Source organism: Acomys minous, assembly GCF_964271855.1.
Source record: "Acomys minous genome assembly, chromosome: 1".
Lineage (NCBI taxonomy): Eukaryota > Metazoa > Chordata > Mammalia > Rodentia > Muridae > Acomys > Acomys minous.
Window position 1 is genome coordinate 109,730,242 of NC_140483.1, and position 17,715 is coordinate 109,747,956.

At 36.6% G+C, this 17,715-nt stretch overlaps 1 protein-coding gene across 3 annotated transcripts in view; it reads left to right on the top strand.

Moving 5' to 3' along the window:
* Positions 1–17,715, top strand: part of SNTG1 (syntrophin gamma 1) — a 707,225-nt gene that overhangs the window by 238,386 nt on the left and 451,124 nt on the right. For 2 of the 3 annotated variants that reach the window (XM_084773015.1, XM_084773016.1), the window contains one exon: positions 3,651–3,714. The exons of the other annotated variant lie outside the window; for it this stretch is intronic. The gene's annotated coding sequence lies outside the window, so the exon portion shown is untranslated. The remainder of the gene's footprint in view (positions 1–3,650; positions 3,715–17,715) is intronic. 3 annotated transcript variants of the gene reach the window in all.

The following is a 17,715-nucleotide window of genomic DNA, read 5'->3' on the forward strand; positions in this document are numbered from 1 at the left end:
AGATCCCTAGAAACTCACTCTTTCCTATTTTCTACTTTACTGTTATGATTGTAGACTGAATTACTTTTGTGAAATTTAGTTGCATATAAAGGGATCATCAGGGAAAAATGAGTCTACTCTATTGTGTGCAGAGTAGCAAGCCTTCCTTTTAGAAAGAGGCTCTTTCAAAGCTTGTTAGTGTTCAATTTCTTTTTGTTTTAACCGTAGAAAAAGGTTACTAGAAAAAAACCAATTTCTATGGATATGATATTTCTTTAACTTTATTTTGAAGACCTAAACAGTGTCTCTTTGTGCAGCTTATCTTTTTGTGTATAGATGTTCTGCATATTATTTTTATATTTGTCTCAGTGTTTTCCAAAGTTTTTGCACTAACTCAAGAACATAGAAATCAATCTGTCTGATTAATGAAGGAAATTTACTTCTGACTTTTGTTATAATTATATGCAAATTTATTTTGTTGTGGCACTGATAAAAATATAAGACTTAAGCGTATACAGTTGTCATAGCTTTACATAGATTGTCATATATATATATATATATATATATATATATATATATATATAATGTACTTTCAGATACTGCTCTTTTCTAAGGGGAAATGCACTGCTCTTTTCAGAAGAGAAACAGGATCAATCGATTTAGGGGAGGGGAGGTGGTGGTGGGGAAATTGGGAGAAGTCAACAGAGAGGAGCACACAGTCAAGATGCATTGTATAAGAGAAGAATAAATATATAATATTACATACACATACGTATAATCATTGCTCACCAACAATTCCTCTCAGGTGTGAGTTCTGTCATCTACAATAACCTTGACAAGATAGACCCATGGATAAAATGGTGTCATGGTTGTTATGAAGGTAGCTAACTGGTTTTGAAACTTGCTCCATAGGAAGAAACCGTGGCCAATATTTGTTGAACCCCAGTTGCTAGATGAGCACACCTTCCATACTGCTACACATACCTGACCCAGCCTTGTTCAGATATACATGGCATGCAGCTGGACAATGCTCTGTGTAGAGCCACAGAGTCTTATTCCATTGAGGTCTACAGACAGGAAAAAAAGTAAGAATGTGACTATTATTATTGGGCAGGTTAGGATTTATTTTCTTCCAACATGACACAGTTGGAGTCACTGGAGAAGAAAGATCCTCCATTGAGGAAATGCTTTCAGCAGATTGGATTGTAGGCAAGTCTGTGAGGGCATTTTCTTGATCAACTGCTGATGTGGAAAGTTGCAGCACACTACAGTCAGTGCTACCCATAGGAAGGTGGTTCTAGGTTGTATAGAATGCAGGTTGAGCAAGCCGTGAGAAGGCAGGCAGTAATAGCATTCCTTTGCTTCGGGTCCTTCCTCCAGTTCCTCACTTCCCTCCACGAGGGACTACTGTAAGCTAAAAGCAATGTTTTTTCCCCCAAATTGTTTTCTGTTGTGGTGTTTATAACAGAAATAGAAAGCAAGCTATGGCACTTCTAACTTCCTCTGTGACTCTGGAAACATACTTATTTATATGAATAAATGTCAGATCAACTTATTCACATGGCATAATAATCCTCGAACAAAGCAGTCTGACATTATAAATCAATAAAATATAATCAAGAACCCTTTTAAATTAAATATTACAGAATAATATTTGCTATTCTAAGAGAAAATTCTTTAAAACCATTAATAGCATTACTATAATCTTCTAATGTGCAATATCTTTTAGCATGTAGCTTCCTCTGGTCCCCTGGCATCCTTATCTCTTGGTGACATAGGCCAACAGGCCATTCTCAGTGAAAGGGTCTCAAGAGCAAGGACCAGGAGATCAGATGAGAAAGAGGATATAAGGTACAGAATATAAGATTGTTTTAAGTTGCAATGTTTTGCAGAAGCTATGCCTTATGCCAAGCAATCTTATTTAAGAAGTGAACATCTTACATGCTCTATCCAGGGAGAAATGAGACTGGGTTATGACAATACAAGGGGACTAAGTCAGTAGGACGTTAACCAAGCATCACTACACAAAGAGAACATAGCATATCTCAAGAGCATTACAGACTAAGCACACAGTGACCTCAGAACTGATAACCACTGCGTCATATGTTGGGAAGAGTTGAGCTTTCTGGATCTGAAGGCATAGTTTCCCCCAAGTTGTTAGACAAGAGCCAATACTGCCTCTGCTGGATCATTTTTCTGATTTTTCAAGAGAAGTTATGTTCCTTTTCCATATATCAGAGACTCAAGGAAAGCCTTAGTTGATCAGTTCAGCCTCAACACCCTGGTCTTAGCCCTGAGTTTTTAGCCCAGTGCAGTACGCATACTTACATGAGGTCCAAGACATTATGTCCTATTTTTAATAAGGTGATGACGCTTGGAGGACATATGTATAGATATATCTCCATCCATCTGTCTGTCTGTCTATCTATCTATCTATCTATCTATCTATCTATCTATCTATCTATCTATCATTTTGTCTTTTATGACTGAATAAATAGAAACTCTCTGTCTCTTCATCTCACTTACGATCTTTGACATCATCTTGAGAAGAGCACACGAAGGCTTGGGAAGATTGGGATTCAGGAGACACAGCACTTGGCAGGATAGTGGCTTCTTTCATTTATGGTATTTATATATTAAAAAACCCATAGCCTGATTGGAGGAAAACTGTGACTTCTCCTACTTATCGTTTATTAACACATTGATTAATATATTTACTTTCCTCTCAAAAAATAGAATTTTATGTGTATGGATGTTTGCCTGCATGTATATCTGTGCACCATGTGCATGCAATGCATGCAAAGACCAGAGGAAGACATTGGATCTCTTGGTTTGGAGTTACAATAGTTGTAAGTTGTCTTGTGGGTGCTGGGAATGGAACCTACATCCTCCAGAAGAACAGTACATGCTTTAAAATGATTTATTTTAATTTTTTGAGATTATAAAATAATTACATCATTCCCCCTTTGGCTTTTCTCCCTCCAAATCTCCTGTTGTCCTTGTTCTCTCTCAAATTCATGGACTCTATTTTTTTTTTATACGATATACTTTTTTTTGTTATTTTATTTTATTTTATTTTTTATTTATTTATTTATTTTTGATAGCACATGTTTTTATTTCTAGCACTTCAGGGGCAAGATATTTTCTTTTTTTTCCTCCTTTATTAATTTATTCTTGTTACATCTCAATGGTTATCCCATCTCTTGTATCCTCTCATTCTTCCCTCCCTCCCTTTTTAATTAATTCTTGTTACACACACACACACACACTGAAAATCTAAATTCCTAACTACATAGGTACAGCCAACTCATCTGATCAGTCTGTATAAAACATACAAATAAATTCTTCATCACTGAGCCAACTTTTCAGTCCTAGATTTTTATTTGCTTTCTTACTGGAAGTGAGGTTTATTTGCTTTGTCTGTATTTTTTTTAAAAGCATGGATACTTTGCTTGATCATTTGTTTTCCCGCAGAGTGTGCCCTGTTACATGTAAGGCTTTGAAGAACTCCCAACAACTGCTTAAAGCAGAACATAAGTGGGAATTATGAGACTGAGTCTTAATGTGCAAGATACAGGGAAATGTTGAATTGAGGCTGATAAATATGTGGATAACAGACAGGAGCTAAAACATTCATTCACTGAGTTTGCTTGTCCTGTTTTGGACTTCAGGTCTGACAGCGAATGCACCTGCGGCTGTAAGAACAAGCAGTCAACCTGGGTTCCTGCAGCCAAGGTAAGGCCGGTTGTCCTCTGTGCCCACGGGAACCAGGCATGGGCGGAGAACGGGGCTTTGGGTGAAGACTTCTCAATCCACACCTCAGCTCTGAAGATGGAAAGGGGATGTTTCTTTTTCAAACTGAAGAGGTTTAATGTGCTCCTGAAATAAACCCTGTTGGATTACTGTAAACCAAATAAGGAAATGACATTGGATTAGACCCAAATTGCTATTTCTTATAACTTTGTCTAAAATAGCAGCCCTGACAAACCTTTCATCTGAAGATACAGCAATGGTAGTGGAGATGCAACTAACATTATTTTGGTAAAATAAGTAAGTCTGATCACTTCATTTATAGTTTTTTTTAAAGGAATAAAAGATAGTTTTAAAAGTCCTGGAGCCATTTTGAGTGACTATGATGCAGGAACACAGATTTAGGTTACTGCAAATCCCATGTTCCAGTGTGGAAGCAATTTCATCAAGTTTTTACCATTTTTTTCAGGACAAAGGAAGCCATAAATCAAGGCAAATTTAAAATACATTGGTATAGACATTAGAGAGCCAGGAACAACAACAGGGGGATATTTTTCTACAGGTCCTTGATGCTATCTGACATGATTCTTAGCTTTTATATTGGTGGACACTAGTAGTCTGCTAAGTCAAGAGATTCTAAAAGATTTTGTTTATTATTCACAAGATATTAGTTCTAACATGGGTGTGCAAACATTCCTGTTTCAGAGGGCAAGAACTAATGCTTTGAACCTGCGACATTATGATTTCACCATAGTACTGAAACTCTAATGAGCAATTAGTCCCTGAAGAGAGCTTCTTTTCAGAACTTTTCATTCACAGCCACACACAGCTTCTTTTCAGTTTTTCTTCACATGTTTATTTAGCCAACCGCCATATTTTGTGCATGCAGGGACATTATAATATTTAATATTTAACAAATAATATGTGGCACATGCATGCACAAAATGTGATTGAGGTCACGCATAGCTAGGAATGGCACTTCTTAGCATGTGATGTAGATGAGGCTGAGTTGTGCTCAGAGAAAACATCTTCAGAAGAGAGATGTCTATGAAGGCAATTAAGAGAAAAATTTGTCGATCATATCAAACCATTAGCCATCATGGTTTTGCTCTGAATTTTTCTTTACACTCCTTGTATCTGACATAACATCTATATGGGAGATAGATTACTATATTTAAATTTAAATAATCAAGAACACATTTTTGTCCTAGTGAAGTGAAGATTGCAGGTGAAGCCAACATCTACGATTATCAAAAATTTACATAGTTTTAACAAGATTGACCATATAATTTCTCTTGTGTGTATACTTATTTGTGTTATATGAACTATCTTATATTTAAATTATTTAAATGATTAGAAATCGACCTTTAGAAGAGGCACTGCAGTATTCTGTCCCATTTTATTACTAAAATACAAATATTGTTTAAATCATTTTTCCTATAGCTAATTAGATTAGCTATAGAACATTTAGATACTAATTAAATCAAGAAACATCAGTGCTTATGTTATAAGTCATTATGAGTGTTGTTATTAGACATTGGCTTCTTTTTGTATAGCTCAACTCAGATACAAAGAATTAAACAAAATCTTTGGGTATCTCTAGGTGGAGTAAATGAAGTTAAAGTTTAATTTTAAAAAACTAGCTATTTTTGTTTGTTTTATCCAAGCTATATTGAAAATTTCAAACATTGATTTTGAATATGTTAGGGGTTTAGGGTAAGCAACCCTTTATAACAAAAGTTTGTGGTCAAATGAAAGAATATGATATCTTCATTTGAACTTCATTAAATATAAGATTAGCATCATTTCATCATTTAGATATAAAGGAGGCTAAATATTATAGATCATAACAGGTTTTAAGACCTAATTACAAAAGTATTTTAGAAACAAAAAGGGAGAACATTTAGTTACTCTGTGTCAGTAGTGTTGAAGTTGAGCATCATCAAGAACTTTTTAAGTCCACACGAATGTTCTCTCGGATGATTTGGGAACGTCCACTGCCTCCCTGGAGTGTTATAGATGCACTTGCGTATAGTCTTGGTTTTTAAATCGTGATATAGTCTTCAATGTCAAAGTTTTTCTTTTAGACATTGGAAATCATCTAGCGTTTTATCCTTTGAAGAAAACTCTGTAACTAATTTTGAACTTTAGTTCATAGTTTTACAATATTGTGCATTGTTTATCGAAGAGATCAAATTTTATAAAGAGATTTAAATATTTGCACAATAAGCAAGTTTTCAATCACTACATAGACTAGTAAGAATATTCTAAGTAGGCCTCACTCCCTAAACAGATGTTTAAACTATGATTAAAGTAATGACTGACTATGTAAAAGGTAAAAGCTTTGTATGGTGGGAAAACATTTAATTAGGGGTTTTAAATATTCATTTAGAAAAAAGAAAACAAAAACAAATCAATACTTAAGAAAATATTGTTGTAGAATTCAAGCATTATATCTCAGGGTATGAATTAATCTATAAAACTTTTATATTAGTTACAATAATATTTACTTTTAAAAATAACCATTTCCTAAATACTTTAATCTTAACATTATTTTTTGTTATAAATTTTAGAAAACAGTTTTAATGAGGTAATTTTATGGACTTAGAACACACCTTCTATGCCATGTGGCTACTTCTAATGATATAATTTTATTTGTATTATTATTTTATTAAATTTTACAACCTGAAATATAAGATTTGATTATGTAGGAAAGAATACAGGTTTTTACAAGATGTATGGTATTATATAGCGGGTAGTACTTTTTTGTTATAACATATACTTGTGACAAACTAATTTTATGAAGAGAAGATATGATTCCTCTTATGCTCTTCAGCTTGGATATTGCCCTGATTTAGTGAGGACCGTGTCATGGTGCCTCATGATGCCAATAACAAGCTTAAGATTGAGCAATCAAACCTTCTGTTGAAAGGTAAAGAGTGACTGTGTTCGTGACAGAGTTGGCTCTCCTCAACCTGTTGTCATGACAGTCCTCTCCTACCATGTGTGAGGAGACTTTTCACTTCTGTTAATACTTATGGGTGATTCCTGAAATCTGAACACTTTGTGAATAATGTTTATAAGACTAAAGCTGTTACCATGTCTTCTTTTTCAGATCTGCCGTTGATGTCTTTTGTCATTCATACATAGATTTTATGGTGCTGGACTGGAGTTATTGTCCATTTGGTTTAATTATCAATAGAAATAGCATGTTAGATATTCACCAGTTTTCTGTTGCCATGCCACTATTAAAAATATGCAGATTTATTACATTGAAGTTCCTGGGAGTCATACGGGGAAGAGCTAATTCATTAGTTTAGATTTAAGGTCTCAAGAATTTGTAGTCATAGTTATCGAGATATTAGCAGAACATCTTCCACATTTCCATGAGCAGTTGTTAGCAAGATTAGTTTTTCAATAGATCTCATCTATAGACCACATTTATTTGCCAACTAGGCTGTTACATAACTCCAATAAATCTTTTCTATTTGAGCTGTCATGTGACAGAATAACTAATGGAAGAGAAAGGAAAAATACCCTATTAGAAGAACTGATAAGAGAAGACTTCATTGCCTAATCTATGAAGCCACGCCATTGTGCTTTATTCCTCTTGATATTCTGCGTTAGCTCATTGATGGTACCACAACAAAGTGACACAGACAATGCGATTCATAGGGAGTAAATATTTACTTAAAATTTCATGCAGGACCAGGTGGTTCACAACAAGTGCTTTCCTGTACTGTATCATCTGACAGGGTGAGAAGGTGAGAGATAGATAGTCCATCTAAATTTGTCCTTTTGTGCTGTACATTTTCATAAAATAGTTGCAGTCCACTCATGATAATGCTGCTGCAGCGTCAGATAGGTACCCTAATTATGTTGGTCTGTACTGACATCCAAATAGTCATTTTCCAGGAACTCTGGATAAGTGAGGAAAATGAAAGACCGAAGATGTAGTGATTTTTGAGGGAAGTCTTAAAGATGCTTACTGCATTGAGCTAAGCTGTGTTCCTCTCTAAGCTTCTGCAACAGACCAAATTTCTAGTTAGATAAGTGATTCCAGGAAAGATAGAAGCCTTCTGATATTTCAGTTTTACATGTCAAGAAATTTGTGACACAAGTTCTGATGACTGCTAGCAAGGATTCATTTTTGTGAGTCATTGAACTTAACATAGATATTTTTCTTAAATTAAAGAGACTTACTTTTCAGAATAGAATGTAGTGAACAGGAACTATAAGGCCTAACCTATTTTAGTGTTAGACTTTCTATATTGGTTTTAATAAGAGTCAATGTTACTGTGAACTTACATACAATATAAATATTAAACACAGGCTGATTTTCCTTCTGGCCATGTGCATTTATAATATCCCAGTTGGATTGCTTTAAACCTCATGAGTCATTATTTTTAATTATTTTTATATTTATGAAATTGATTTTACTTTCCAGCATAGTAAATAAACACTTTAAAGGACGCCTACACGAATATGGGATTGACTGGACCTGTGAGTCTTGTAAAAACAGAATATGTGTGTGTGTGTGTGTGTGTGTGTGATATACCTTATACACCATATATAATTTTAAATAAAATGGTATGCTTCATAATTTAGAAGATAATTATAAAAATCAGCTATCATAACCTGCACAAGATCTGGCCAACACAAAGCCAAAGTTTCAGAGGCAATGGGAGAGAAAGTTATCAGGCCTCACCTCTAAATGAAGAGCTATTGGCCACTGACAGCCACTTTGTAACGGATCATCATTCTCCTTTTAGTGTTTGGTTACTGGAAAGAGGCTTCTGCTCTTGTGCATGGCCCCGTGTCCATGTAAATTTGGGCAACATTAAATTGATAATGGGCTGGTTTTCTGTTATTTTGTTTTGGTGTGTTTTTAAGATTTTTTTTTATCTTTAATTCAAATTCACTTAAAAAGCTACACTCAGGGCATCAAATTTGGTATGCGAGGGATGTAGTGGATCTGAGAAAAGTATGGACTTGAGATGGGAGGATATATTAAAAATACATTGTATGGAATTCTCAAAATGCTTTTGTTTTAGATTTTGAAGTTCATATGAGCTTTGCCCAGTTGATTTAGAAGACCTTGTTTTGATGTCATACAACTCCTCTGGCTCTAACACTATTTCCACTTCCTTTCCCACAGGGGCTCCCTGAGCTCTGAGTGGTGGGATTTGATGAAGACATTTCATTTAGAACTATGTGTTCTAAGGTCTCTCTGTGTAATATTTGGTTCTGGGTCCTTGTACTTGTGTCCATCTGCAGCAGGAAGAAACTTCTCTGATGATGGCTGTAGAAGGCACTGATCTATGAGTATAATATCATTAGGAGTCATTTGATTGTACATTTCTTTCTTACATTACTAGGCTTTGTTTTTTCAAGGTTTCTAGGCTAAAAATCAGAGACTAGACTGCCTGGTTCCAAGGCCCAGAAAATGTTCTCAACAAAATCATACTAGAAAATTTCCCCAATATAAGGAAGGAGATGCATATAAACATACAAGAGGCCTACAGAACACCAAATAGAATAGACCAGAAAAGAAAATCCCTCCACCACATAATAATCAAAACACGAAATGTACAGAACAAAGAAAAAATATTAAAATCGGCAAGGGAAAAGGGCCAAGTAATATATAATAGCAAACCAATCATAATTATATCTAACTTCTCAGCAGAAACAATAAAAGCCAGAAAGGCCTGGACAGAGGTCCTGCAAACCCTAAGAAACCACAGATGCCAGGCCAGACTACTATACCCAGCAAAACTTTTAATAACTATTGACTGAGAAAACAAGATATTCCATGACAAAGACAAATTCAAACAGTACCTATCCACAAATGCAGCCTTACAGAAGTAACTAGAAGGAACATTCCAACCCAAAGTGACAAACTATAACCAAAATTACACAGGAAATAGATAACTGCACTGACACTAAAACATAACCACACAAACACTCTACTGCAACCAACATCAAAATCAAGGGACTTAATAGTCACCTGTCATTAATGTCTCTCAACATCAATGGTATCAATTCTCTTATAAAAAGACACAGACTAATTGAATGGATGCATAAACAAGGCCCAACATTCTTCTGCATTCAAGAAACACATCTCAGCCACAAGGATAGACATTACCTCAGGATAAAGGTATTCCAAGCAAATAGACACAGGAAGCAAGCTAGTGTAGCCATTTTAATATCTAATAAAATAGACTTTTAACCAAAATTAATAAAAAGAGGTAAGGAAGGACACTTCATACTCATCAAAGGTAAAAGCAACCAAGATGACATCACAATTATGAACATCTATGCTCCTAATACAAGGACACCTGCATTTATAAAAGAAATTTTAAAAAAAGCTTAAATTACATATTGACCCATACACAATCATAGTGGGATCTTCAACATCCCACTTTCACCAAAGGATAGGTCAATGAAACAGAAACTAAATAGAGAAATAGTGACACTAACCAATGTAATGAATCAAATGGATCTAACAGATATCTACAAAACTTTTCACCCAAATACAAAAGATTATACCTTCTCAGAACCTCATGGAACTTTCTTCAAAATTGATCATAGAGTAGTTCACAAAACAAGCCTCAACAGATACCAGAAGATTGAAATAATACCTTGTATCCTTATCATTTTACAGCCTCATCCCAACCTCCACACTTCTCTCTTTCCAGTCTCACCTTTATACTCCTTACCCCATTCTCCTCTTTCCTTCTCAGAGGAGAGAGTCCCAAGGGGTGCCAACTTACTCTGGCACATCAAGTCTCAGCAGGACTAAGCACATCCTCTCATACTGAGGCCTGACAAGGCAGCCCAGCTAGGGAAAAGGGATCCAGAGGCAGGAAGCAGAGTCAGAGACGACCCCTACTCCCTTGTTAGGTGACCCACATGTTGACCAAGCTGCACATCTGGGACATATGTGTAGGTGGTCTAGGTCTAACCCATGAAAGCTCTTTGGTTGGTGGTTCAGTCTCTGTGAGCCTCATGGGTCCAAGATAGTTGAATCTGTAGGTCTTCTTGTGTTGTCCTTGACCCCTCTGGCTCTTGTTTGCAATCATAGAAGAGTATCATTAGTAGTGACAGGGATTGGCTCTCTCCCATGGGGTCGGTCTCAAGTTGGACAGGTCATTGGTTTGCCATTCCCTCGATCTCTGTTCCATCTTTATTCCTACACTTCTTGTAGGCAAGACACATTTTGGGTAGATGGTTTTAGGGTGAGGTTGGTGTCCCCCTCCCTCCACAGGAAGCCCCTCTTAGCTACAGGAGGTAGTAATTTCAGATTCCTTAAACCCTGTTGCTAGAAGCCTCAGCTAGGGTCACACCATAGACTCTCTCTTGTTGTATATCCTGAATGCACATTTTAAAATGCTGCACACATATACTCATACACAAAAGAATGTGGTTCATTCTTTTATAGACTGTGGCTCCTGAACAGTAGCTGCTTGCTGTGAATAGCTGTCCACATCACCTGACCTCCCTGAGTTCATTGTTCTTTCTGCTTGATGAGACGGTCACTCTGACATCCTCAGCATCTTCCCATTGTCAGAACAAGATTATTCCAAGGATCAAATATTTTAATTATCAGATTTTATGTTGCTGCTCCCTTTGTGCTGCTGGGGTGTTTGCAGCATATATGTTTTCTTTGCTTTGTTGTATCACAATCTGGTTTTTTTTTTCTATGCACAAAAGAGGTGCTCACAGGATGGATCTTCTCTTGACACATTTGTCATTAGAATTGTTCAAGTTTGTGATCATTTCCCATATGCTAATGATTCTGGAAGTCACTGGCTTTCCTGTGGAAACATATCTATTTATAGTCTGGCTGACTGGCTGTTGTTCATCTTGGAGAAAGTAACATATATTTAGTTTAAACAATCTTAGCTTGTGGTACTGCATTCATGTCCTGTGCAACTTTCCTTTTCCCCTGAGACAGGGTTTCTATGGATGGCCCTGTTGGCCCTGGAACTCACTCTGTAGACCATGCTACCCTCCAACTCAGAGATCCACTTGTCTCCTCCTTCCAAGTGCTGGAATTAAAGGCACGTGCCACCACGGTCCAGCTTTGTGCAGCTTTCCTAATCTCTTGTCAATGGCTCACTGTGTAGGTGCCTTGTTGACAGTACTTCAGCAAGCTTCTTTAAAGGAATGCAGGCACAGCTTCTGGGCAGGAGCTGAGGCCTGTCAGGGACTAGAAGTAAAGACGCCAACTTGTGCTTCAGTTGTTTGCTTTATTCTATCTCCGTGAAGGTTTAAAGGAGGACCTTTAGTTTCTTTTTGTGATCTCGGGACTTCCCATTATTCCAAAACACGTAGAGACCCTACCAACACGGTAGGAAAGTTAATGAACTGACTGTAGAATATTTAGTTATATTCTATGCATTTCAAAGATTTTTTTCTTTAAAAGTAGCAGACCCTGACTATATTTAATTTTAAGAGTAGTCTTGCTCTTGCAGAGTCTGCTTTAGTTGACTTTCTGAAAATTAATGAAATTTCCTCCCTCAGTAAGTAAATTCATCTATGCTACTTTGGGACTTATTAAATTCCCTTTTCTTAGAAAAAATGGCCAAAAGGAGATCTACATAAGTGACTTCAACTGGCAGCCTTTTAGAACAACAGTGGTCTATTCGAGTATCTACCCATGGAGATTTATGGTTTATGGTTGACAATGTAGGAAAAACAACGAACATTTCTAAAGAAGTTTTTTTTTTATAAATATTACATTGAATATGAGTACAGGACTCAAAATTGAAGAGCAGAATTAGTAAAACTCTGGAACAAGCAACCAAGTGATGTGCACATAGATTGTTCCTGTGCATGGGGACCAATCCATCATTTCTCCACTCGCCACCTCTGATCTCTGTCAATTTTTCAGCCTTGTTGTAGTGTGGTGATAATGCACAGGACAGTGCTGTAATCATACAGGCTCACTGCAGGTAAGCCTTCAGGTTAACATCTTTACTATCCTTTCTTGTGGACGCCAAGGCCAGTCGGCAGCAAGAATACTAGATCTAAGCTGGCTGAAATCACAGAAGTCCTGCTTTGTTCAGGGCAGTTGGTTATTTAAACAGAAGTTTAGGGCTTTGGAGTTCATGGATCAAATGCTAACAGTAAAGCAAGAGAAAGGCTGCCTGCATGAGAGGATCACTGTATTTTGAAATCCTGTACCTTAATGAACAGCTGTTTTGCTCTTTTTAGGGCATTAGGTTCTTCAGAGAACATCATCATTTATTTCCTATCTGTGTAATGGAGGGAGGGGAAACCTCAGACTCAACAAAAATCTCACATACACCCTGATATTGCTTTACTCTTCTTTTTCTTCCTCTTCTTCTTCTTCTTCTTCTTCTTCTTCTTCTTCCTCTTCCTCTTCTTCTTCTTCTTCTTCCTCTTCCTCTTCTTCTTCTTCTTTCTCTTCTTCTTCTTCCTCTTCTCCTTCTTCCTCTTCTTCCTCTTTCTCTTCTTCTTCTTCTTCTTCTTCTTCTTCTTCTTCTTCTTCTTCTTCTTCTTCTTCTTCTTCTTCTTCTTCTTCTCTCATACATTAACTCCTGACTGCAGTCTACTCCCTCAACTACTCCCAGTTCCCTTCCCTCACGCATGCCCCACCCCTCTCCCTCAGATCCACTCCTCCTTTTTTTCCCTTTATAAAAAGCAAGGATATCAATTGAACATGGTACAAGTTACAGTAAGATGAGGCGCGCGCACACACACACACACACACACACACACACACATACACACAAGACTAGGCACAAAATCATCATATAAGGCAGGACAAGGTAACACACTAGGAGAAAAATTCTGTGTAGTTATCCTGCCTAATGTTATGCGAAAATGCAAGCATAACAAAAGGACACACATCTCTTAATGGTTTTCTGTCCATTTCATAGACCTTTGTTTTGTTTTTAACTTTCAGACATGTTTGTAATGACTTTTGATCAAAGACACCCTATTTCCTCCCCTCCAACTCCTGTCAGTTCCACAATTTTTTAAAAAATTTTATCTTATTATGAGCTGTTCCACAATTTTAACTCAAAACTTTTCATTTTCATAAACCCACTTAGAGGTGCTGTAAGTGCATGCATGTATGATCACACTAGGGCATGGGTAAGGATACATCTTTCAAGATCTATGTCACTGAAGAAAACTGACATACATCCCCTCAGCATCCATCAGTCATTCACCAATAACTGCATAGCCAGGGGTGGAAATTAGTAAATGCCTCTAAGCATGCTGGGATTTTGTTTGGCCTGATCCAGGACAGGTATTGTGAGTACAGTCAGAGCCAATGTGAGCTCATGTGTGTAATGGTCCTATTTAGTCAGGAAAATACTGTTTAGCTTTAGACCCATTACCTCTTGCTCTTACCATCTTTCTTTTTCCTCTTCCTCAGTGATCCTTTGAGGAAAAGTGTATGTTATAAATTTTGTATTTTTAACTGAGTCTCTAATTCTGTGCATGTTGACCAGTTGCCAGCCTCTGCATTAACTACTATCTTCTGCAAAAACAAAACAAAACAAAAACAAAAAACAAAAAAACAAAAACAAAAAAACCCAAGCATCTGTGATATCAGTTGAGAGACTTAGTAATCGAAGGTTTGGTCCAGTTAAGTTTCCAAGTCAGTAAACATTTATTGTCTGCATGTTCTATGACTCAACTATGCATTGTCTTAAGTCAAGTTCTTACTGTCAAGTTCTGGAGTGTAATCAAGAACAATGACAACAGCCTGTGGTATTTGGTGGTCTATGGAACCCCAGTGACCAATAACTCAACAAGAGGTACCTAGTATGCAGCACTGGGCATTTTTGATTGAGAGGCCATGGTGTGTCTTGCATTGTCCACCCATCATAGGGTAATTCAACTTAGGCTGTATATATTATATATCATATGTTATATTATAACATATGTGATATACATGTATATATGTGTACCTATTTATATGCATACATACATGTTTATGTATTTTATAGACTTTCTACGATTGTAGTTTCCATATGGCTTTTGTACTAGTTATACCTCTCCAAACTCCTTTCTCTACCTTGTTCTCCCATTTCACACCCCATGTAGCCCTCCCAGTTCAGTATTTCCCGTTCCATTTTCATTTCACTTGTGTTCTATTCCTATACCTTAAAATTTTCTTCATGGATCTTTACTAATTTCCTGACTTACATGGGCACTCCAATTTAGCATACACATTTGAATATTCAAATCTGCCATCAACATAGAAGGGATAACATTTGTTATCTTTTTCTAGGTCTAGATTACCTAATTCGGAGTTATTTCCAGCTCTATTCATTCACCTAAAAATTTATTTACAGCTGAATAGTGTTCCATTCCAAATATGTAGTGCATTTTTGTGATTCATTCGTCTAGAGTATTTCCTGGATATTGTTAATAGAGTACCAATGAACATGGATGAATGTATACATTACATATACATTATATACATACATACGTACATACATACATATATGTAAAAGATATTGAATTCTTTGAGAATATGCCCAGGAGTAGAATAGCTGATGATACGGTGAATATATTTTCTGTATTTTGACAAGTTTCTGTATCTATATAGTAGTTGCACCAGTTTGCATTCACATCCAGAATGAATAAATGTTCTGCTTCCCACACATCTATGCCACACAGCATTTACCGATTTGCTGTGAGGCTTTTTAAAAAATCTTAGTCATTCTCATAGGGATGACATCCAAAAATAGATATTGGAGAAAAGGTAGCATCTTACACAACTGTTACAGTTCCAATGGGATAGTTATTTGTAAAAGAATGAATTTCTCACCCTATATAAAACTCAACTGCAAGTAACTCCAAAATAAGACCTTCAACACAGAAAAATCGGAACTACCTTTGAAGTTATAGGCAAAATAAAGGTCTTGAGGAATAGGTTCTCAGTAACACAAGTATTAAGAAAGACAATTGATAAATGGGAGCTCATGAAATGACATAGTTTTTGTATAACAAATTATACCTTATTTGACTGAAATGAAAGTCTAGAAAATTGGGAATGTAGTCTTTACTAGCTATACCTCTCCTAGGGGCTAATGCATACAATATACAATAAACTGAAAAAAATGTAATCATGAAGAAAACAAATAGCTCAATAAAAATCAGGGGCTAGTACTGGACAGAAGCTTTTTAAGAGAAGCAATACAAATGACTGGGAAATGGCTTTTAAATGTTCAGCATCCTTAGTCATCATGGAAATGCAAATCTGCTTTCACTTCCCTTTGGATGCTGTATTGGGCAATTCACCTTTTAGTAGTTAGTTTTTGCATTTTTTTCTCTCAGGATTGTGAGAATTTGTGTCTTTTAATGTAGATCTATAGGATTAGTACCCTCATTGACATTTAAGATCATGGCATTTGGAACTATGTTTTGGGAATCATAATTGACACTATAGTTCCTGCTCTTGATTGTATATTCAGACATTATGGAGGTCTCTTACTTAATATACATTATTATTGACTTGGTACTATAAGGCTCTACAGGATTTTGCAAATATATAATGCCAAATAAGAGTGATTGCAATCCACTCCTCTCCTTATTACTAATGCATGGATCTCTTTGGTTAGTTGAATAAAGGAATATATTGTCTTTCAGGCTGGTTTCCTTCATTCAGTGACACATATGCTACATTTATCTACGATCCTTCCTGGTTTGATAGGTAATGTTTTTAATATTGAATCCTTTGGCAAACCACAGTATATTCATTACTCCTCTCACAGTTTTGAATAAAGCTGCTATGCACACTCATATTGGGGCTTTATATAGTCTTCACATTTGCTGTTTGAACTAGTAGTGCATCGTAGGTGAGGTCTGTAAGAAACAGCTAAACTTTTACAAAAGTGAAGCTAGTATTAAGAATTCTTTCCTATAACCAGGCAGTGGTGCTGCACATCTTTAATCCCAGCACTCAGGGGGCAGAAGCAGGCAAATCTGAGTTCAAGGCCAGCCTGGTCTACAGAGTGAGTTCCAGGACAACCAGGGCTACACAGATGTAGTGACAATTCGGACATTTTAGTTTCTTTTAAAAAAACGCACAGAAATATTATAAGAATGTGATTTTATTTTAATCCCGGGTATGAAGATTATGGTGCTGCTTCAGCCCGTCAGAAGCAGCTGACTATGATTTGCATTGTGCTCTAGCAGATTTGCCAGCTGCAGATAGTTTCTGAGATTGTATAATGTTTGGAATTATGGAAACTTTTCCAGAGCGTATATAAACGCTAGGGTCCCGAGAGGCAGAGTTGGTGGTTATTGGTCATTTAGGGCAGTTGGTTGCTGTTCATTAACACTCATGCTCAAAGAAGAAAGAAATTATATTCAGGGACCTGTCTCTATCTTTTCCCTCTTTCCTTTTCTCTCTCTTATCTGGTGATAGGGGGTGAAACTGGGGGAGGGAAACTGGGTGGGAAAAAAAAGAACCGACAAAGTAGCAAAGACCAGAGACACCCAGAGAAATCCTGTTTAGAGAAACAACAAACAAACAAAAAATTCTTTCCTTGTTTTTATCTTCTCCTAGTTTCTACACACACACACACACACACACACACACACACACACACACACACCAACTGAGAGAAGTGAAATTTGAGAAATTCTAGGTAGTTTTATCTAACAAGTAGTTAATCTGACATGCAGATTAGTTTTAGAATTACATTTTAAAAATACTATTACAAGTAAGAATGCAGACAGCAAAAGGCCAATGTACCTACTGCTAGTTAAATAAGAACCATACAGTCCAGAACCAGGTGCTTCACCATCCCCCATGATGCCTTTAATCATCACCGTCACTAAAGGCTAATGTGACAGGTTTTCACCTTCACCATTGTGTCGCATATTTTCCCAGTATAAAGCCTCTGCCATTAAATTATTGCCTGTTCTCTCTCTCTCTCTCTCTCTCTCTCTCTCTCTCTCTCTCTCTCTCTCTCTCTCTGTCTCTCTCTGTCT